The sequence below is a fragment of the Pan troglodytes genome, chromosome 16, assembly GCF_028858775.2.
Source record: "Pan troglodytes isolate AG18354 chromosome 16, NHGRI_mPanTro3-v2.0_pri, whole genome shotgun sequence".
NCBI lineage: Eukaryota > Metazoa > Chordata > Mammalia > Primates > Hominidae > Pan > Pan troglodytes.
This window is the reverse complement of record NC_072414.2, coordinates 67,077,173-67,084,326: the sequence shown is the minus strand read 5'-3', so window position 1 is coordinate 67,084,326 and position 7,154 is coordinate 67,077,173. Positions and strand designations below refer to the sequence as shown.

General features: G+C 45.3%; 1 non-coding gene across 1 annotated transcript; it reads left to right on the top strand.

The window, feature by feature from the left end:
- The first annotated feature begins 866 nt into the window (after positions 1–866).
- On the top strand, positions 867–997 carry LOC112205772 (small Cajal body-specific RNA 20). Its single transcript, XR_002939858.1, has one exon. It is a non-coding gene; the product is annotated as a small Cajal body-specific RNA 20 (non-coding RNA).
- Positions 998–7,154: the final 6,157 nt, after the last annotated feature.

The following is a 7,154-nucleotide window of genomic DNA, read 5'->3' as shown; positions in this document are numbered from 1 at the left end:
TATGGCAAATAAACTAATTAAATTAATTAGGCGTATTTGAAGATGAACCAAATAAAACTCTCAGGAATGAAACTATAATTATTAAGATTTAAAACCTCAAAAGAGGTTGGGTGCGGTGGCTCACACTTGTAATCCCAGCTCTTTGGGAGGCTGAGACAGGTAGATCACTTGAGGTCAGAAGTTTGAGACCAGCCCGGCCAACATGGCAAAACCCTGTCTCTACCAAAAATACAAAAATTAGCCGGGCATAGTAGCCGGCACCTGTAATCCCAGCTATTCGGGAGGCTAAGGCTTGAGAATCACTTGAACTTGGGAGGCGGAGGTTGCAGTGAGCCAAGGTCACGCCACCACACTTCAGTCTGGACAACAGAGTGAGACTGTCTCAAAAATAAAATAAAATAAACAGTTTAAGAAATTACTAAAAATTCAGCAAAGAATGAAAAAATGGTGAAATATGAAAGAGAAGTTAAAAGACATGGAAGAAATCCAACATTTATTCCTGATGAAAACCTCTCAGCAAACTAAGAACTAATGGGAATTCCTCAACTCAATGATGGACATTCACAAAAACCCTACATCTACTGTCATATTTTATGGTAAGAAACTGAATTCTTTCACTCTAAGTTCAGGAAGAAGCAAGGATACCTCCTCTTAACACACCTATTCAATATTTTACTAGAGGCCCTAACCAGTGCAAGAAGTCAAGAAAAACAAATAAAAGGCCTACAGACTGGCAAAGAAGAAACAAACCTGTTTCTGTTAGCAAAATACATAATTGCCTTTAGAGAAAATCACAAAGAATCTACAAAAAGCTCCTACAATGAATGACTTAAGCAAAGTTATGGGATATGAGGTCAGCATAGAAAAACCAATTGTGCCAGTGGGGCTATGGGTGGCCCCTTTTCTCCTCAGTCAGGGCTGGAGGCCAAGATCAGCCTTTGAGGATTATCAGGGCTGCCACAAGCTGGGCAGCCTTGTCTTCCTACCTCAGACATTTGTAGAAGGAAAAAAAAAATCAATTGTATTCCTATAGATTAGCAATAAATAAATTGGAAATTTTGAAAAGTACCATTTAGAACTGCATAAGAAACAGATTCCTACTTTGTATAAATCTAACGAAACATGTGCAAGAGCAGTATGCAGAAAACAAAACAAAACCGATGAGAGAAACTAAAAAATATCTACATAAATATTTATAAAGTAGAAAAATCAACATGGTTAAGTGACAAACTCTTCCCAATGCAATCAACAGAGTTAATGCAATACCAGTCAAAATCCCATCAGGGTGCCAGGTGTGGTGGCTCACACCTGTAATCCCAGCACTTTGGGAGACCAAGGTGGGCAGATCACTTGAGGCCAGGAGTTCAAGACCAGCCAAGTGATCTGCTCTGTTGTCCAGGCTGGAGTGCAGTGGCGTGATCTCAGCTCACTGCAACCTCTGCTTCCCGGGTTCAAGCGATTCTCCTGCCTCATCCTCGAGTAGCTGGGATTACAGGTGCACACCATCATTCCTGGGTAATTTTTGTATTTTTAGCAGCGGCAGGGTTTCACCATGTTGACCACGGTAGTCTTGAACTCCTGACCTCAAGTGATTTGCCTGCCTCAGCCTCCCAAAGTGCTGGGATTACAGATGTGAGCGACTGTGCCCAGCCTTAGAAGTAAATTTATAATTTACATAATTTAAATGCTTATGCTGCAATGGGAGACGAATCAAATATCAATAATCTAAGCTTCCACCTCAAGTAGTTCAAAAAAGAAAAGGAAATCAAACCCAAAGTAAGAAGAAGAAAATAATAAAGATAAGAGCAGAAATCAATGAAATAGAAAAAAACAATAGGCCGGGCGCGGTGGCTCAAGCCTGTAATCCCAGCACTTTGGGAGGCCGAGGCGGGCGGATCACAAGGTCAGGAGATCGAGACCATCCTGGCTAACACGGTGAAACCCCGTCTCTACTAAAAATACAAAAATTATCTGGGCGTAGTGGCGGGCGCCTGTAGTCCCAGCTACTCGGGAGGCTGAGGCAGGAGAATGGCGTGAACCCGGGAGGCGGAGCTTGCAGTGAGCCGAGATTGCATCACTGCACTCCAGCCTGGGCGACAGAGACAGACTCCGTCTCAAAAAAAAAAAAAATAGAGAAAATTAATAAAACCAAAAGTTGGTGTTTTTTTGTGTTGTCTTTTGAGACGGAGTCTCGCTCTGTCGCCCAGGCTGGAGTGCAGTGGCGCCATCTCGGCTCACTGCAAGCTCCACCTCCCGGGTTCACGCCATTCTCCTGCCTCAGCCTCCGGAGTAGCTGGGACTACAGGCGCCCGCCACCACGCCCAGATAATTTTTTCTGTATTTTTAGTAGAGACGGGGTTTCACCATGTTAGCCAGGATGGTCTTGATCTCCTGACCTCGTGATCCACCCGCCTCAGCCTCCTAAAGTGCTAGGATTACAGGCGTGAGCCACCGCGCCCGGCCTTTTTTTTGTTTGCTTTTTGTTTTGTTTGTTTTTGAGATGAAGTCTCACTCTGTCGCCAGGCTGGAGTGCAGTGGCGCAATCTCGGCTCACTGAAACCTCCCTCTCCCAGGTTCAAGTGATTCTCCTGCCTCAGCTTCCCGAGTAGCTGGGACTACAGGCATGTGCCACCACGCCCAGCTAATTTTTGTATTTTTAGTAGAGACGGGGTTTCACCATGTTGGCCAGAATGGTCTCAATCTCTTGACCTTGTGATCCGCCTGTCTCAGCTTTCCTAAGTGCTGGGATTACATGTGTGAGCCACCGCCCCCAGCCCAAAAGTCGTTTTTCTTTTTTTAATGATCAACAAAATTGACAAGCTTTAATAGAGACCAAGAAAAAAAGACAGAATACACAAATTGCCAAAATCAGCAATAAAAAAGGGGACTTCACAATAGACTATTTACCAAAAAACTACTGCTAACTTAATAATTAATGGTGCAGACTGAATGTTTTTCTCCTAAGATAAGGAAAAAGGCAAGGACATTCTCTCTCCGCACTCTTACTCAACATTACCCTGGAATTTCAAGCCGGTGAAATCAGGGAAGGAAAAGAAAACAAAGGCATGTAGGTAGGAAAATAATAAGTAAAAATGTCTTTAATTGCAGAAGACATGTATGTAGATAATTCTTTGGAGGGTATTTTATTTTTCTAGTGATGGGGGGTCTCACTCTGTCGCCAGGCTGGAGTGCAGTGGCACAATCTCGGCTCACTGAAACCTCCCTCTCCCAGGTTCACGTGATTCTCCTGCCTCAGCCTCCCGAGTAGCTGGGACTATAGGCATGTGCCACCATGCCCAGCTAATTTTTGTATTTTTAGTAGAGACGGGGTTTCACCATGTTGGCCAGAATGGTCTCAATCTCTTGACCTTGTGATCCGCCTGTCTCAGCTTTCCTAAGTGCTGGGATTACATGTGTGAGCCACCGCCCCCAGCCTAAAAGTCGTTTTTCTTTTTTTAATGATCAACAAAATTGACAAGCTTTAATAGAGACCAAGAAAAAAAGACAGAATACACAAATTGCCAAAATCAGCAATAAAAAAGGGGACTTCACAATAGACTATTTACCAAAAAACTACTGCTAACTTAATACTTAATGGTGCAGACTGAATGTTTTTCTCCTAAGATAAGGAAAAAGGCAAGGACATTCTCTCTCCCCACTCTTACTCAACATTACCCTGGAATTTCAAGCTGGTGAAATCAGGGAAGGAAAAGAAAACAAAGGCATGTAGGTAGGAAAATAATAAGTAAAAATGTCTTTAATTGCAGAAGACATGTATGTAGATAATTCTTTGGAGGGTATTTTATTTTTCTAGTGATGAGGGGGGTCTCACTATGTTGCCCAGGCTGGTCTTGAACTCCTGAGCTCAAGTGATCCTCCCACCTCAGCCTCCCAAAATGCTGGGATTACAGGTGTGAGCCACCACACCTGGCCCTGTGGAATGCACTTTAAGTACTAATAGAACTAATAAGCAAATGTAGCAGGGTCACAGTATGCAAGATCAATATATATGATCAAAAAACTTCTCACAAAGAAAAAAATAGGGATGATTTCACTAGTGAATTTTAAAACAGTTGAAGGATGAACTCCAATTCTCCATAAAGTCTTCCAAAAATCAGAAGAGGAAAGAATACTTCCTAACCTATTCTATGAGGCCAGTTATTATTCTGATACCAAAACCAGAGAGACATCACAACAAAAACAGAAACAAAAATTCTACAGACCAATATCCCTTGTCAATATAGATTTAGAAATCTTTAACAAAATACTATCTAACTGAATCCAGCAACATATAAGATTGACCAAGTGGGATTTTTCCCAAGAATGCAAGGTTGGCTGGACTTACGAAAATGAATCAATCCAATGCACCATATTAGTAGAATAAGGAAGAAAACCACAAGATCATCTCAATGATGCAGAAAAAGAATTTGACAAAATCCAACACTCTTTTATGATAAAGACACTCAGCAAACTAGGAATAGAAGGGAACTTCCTCAACCTGTTAAGGTTCACCTATGAAAAACCCAACACCAACTTCATACTTAATGGTGAAAAACTGAAACCTCCCCCTAAGATCAGGAGCCAGAGAAGGATGTCCACTCTCACAACTTCTACTCAACATTGTCCTGGAGATCCAACCAGGGCAGTTAGCCAGGGCAATTAAAATTTAATTTCAAATACCACTGAAATTGGGATGGAGGAAGTAAAGCCATCTCTATTTGCAGAGCATATGATCTTGAATAGAGAAAATCCTAAGGAATCCACTAAAAACAACTACTAGAACTAATGAATTCAATCAGTTTGAGGAGTATAATATCAATATATAAAAGTCAACCATATTTCTTTATGCTAGCAATGAATAATATAAAAATGAAATTAAGAAAGCAATTCTATACAATAGCATCAAAAAGAATAAAATACTTACTGTTGGGAGAAAAGCTGAGTGTTGGGAGAGAAGCTGAGCAGGGCTTGGAACATGTCGGCGGTCCAGGGTCTAAAACCCCTCGTGGCCTTTGGAATGTGCCTAGATTTGCTGGCTCCTTGCTTCTAGCACTCCCATTATCTCAAGTAGCCATATGTTTCAAAGAAAATGCTAAACCATCACAGCTGTAGCTCATTCGCTTGATACACTGCTTCCTTACAATCCTCAACACCTGTTTCTTTGTTTGATCACCAATAAATAGCCTGGGCTCCCAGAGCTCAGGGCCTTCCCAGCCTCCCTATAGTTGGGCCCCTGCTCCGACTTTCTCTCTTGTCTTTTCTCATGCGTTTGATTCCGCGGGACTTCGTATCCCCCACGGCCTGGTGTTGGGTCTGATCACCCCAACAACTTAGGAATAAAATTATTTGGCTGTTTATTGTGTTGTATTCTTTGAGAGTCTTTGGCCATAATTAGTCAAAAATCTATTAAAAATGAGGTACCTGCAGAGAAATGAAAGTAGAAAGAGAAAAGGTTCGGATGCAACTAAAGCTCTTAAAAGGCCCCCACATTGAAGGTTCCCAGCATCTCAAAAGAGTTTTAGGGCTCAAGGATAAAGCAGATCATGAAATAGCACACCTAATAAATAACACAGAGGCTAATAATAAAATTCTTTCTTTAAAAAAAAAATCATTTTGGAGGCCCGACATGGCGGCTCACACCTGTAATCCCAGCACTTTGGGAGGCTGAGGAGGGTGGATCAGTTGAGGCCAGGAGTTAAGAGACCAGCCCTAGCCAACATGGTAAAATCCTGTCTCTACTAAAAATACAAAAATTAGCCGGGTGTGGTGGCGGGCACCTGTAATCCCAGCTACTTGGGAGGCTGAGGCAAGAGAATTTCTTGAACCCGGGAGGCGGAGGTTGCAGTGAGCTGAGTTAGGCCATGGCACTCCAGCCTAAGCGACAGAGCAAGACTGTCTCAAAAAAAAATCATTTTGGAGAAAGAAAATTGGGATAAAGTCATGAAGTTTAACAATCCAGGACGCCAAGCTCCTGAGGACTAGAAGTTTCACAGCTAAGAGGGATGTCCCCTCAGTGTGTCTTACCAGTGAGAGGTGACAGCGTGCTGGCAGTCCTCACAGCCCTGACTCGCTCTCCGCGCCTCCTCTGCCTGGGCTCCCACTATGGCGGCACTTGAGGAGCCCTTCAGCCCGCCGCTGCACTGTAGGAGCCCCTTTCTGGGCTGGCCAAGCCCGGAGCCGGCTCCCTCAGCTTGCGGGGAGGTGTGGAGGGAGAGGCGCGGCGGGAACCCGGGCTGCGCGCGGTGCTTGCGGGCCAGCGCGAGTTCCGGGTGGGCGTGGGCTCAGCGGACCTCGGAGCCGCCGGCCGGCCCCACCGCCCCGTGCAGCGAGGGGCTTAGCACCTGGGCCAGCAGCTGCTGTGCTCAATTTCTCGCCCGGCCTTAGCTGCCTTCCCACGGGGCAGGGCTCGGGACCTGCAGCCCGCCATGCCTGAGCCTCCACCCCACTCCGTGGGCTCCTGTGCTGCCGGAGCCTCCCCCAGGAGCGCCGCCCCTTGCTCCAAGGCGCCCAGTCCCATGGACCACCCAAGGGCTGAGGAGTGCAGGCACACGGCGCGGGACTGGCAGGCAGCTCCACCTGCAGCCCCGGTGCAGGATCCACTGGGTGAACCCAGCTGGGCTCCTGAGATTGGTGGGGACTTGGAGAACCTTTATGTCTAGCTAAGGGATTGTAAATACACCAATTGGCACTCTGTATCTAGCTCAAGGTTTGTAAACACACCAATCAGCACGCTGTGTCTCGCTCAGGGTTTGTGAATGCACCAGTGGACACTCTGTATCTGGCTACTCTGGTAGATACAGAGTGGACTTGGAGAACCTTTGTGGCCACACTCTGTATCTAGCTAATCTGGTGGGCATGTGGAGAACCTTTGTGTCTAGCTCAGGGATTGTAAACGCACCAATCAGCGCCCTGTCAAAACAGACCACTGGACTCTACCACTCAGCAGGATGTGGGTGGGGCCAGATAAGAGAATAAAAGCAGGCTGCCCGAGCTGGCAGTGGCAACCCGGGTCCCCTTCCACACTGTGGAAGCTTTGTCCTTTCGCTCTTTGCAATAAATCTTGCTGCTGCTCACTCTTTGGGTCCACCTTGCTTTTATGAGCTGTAACACTCACAGCAAAGGTCTGCAGCTTCACTCTGAAGCCAACGAGACCA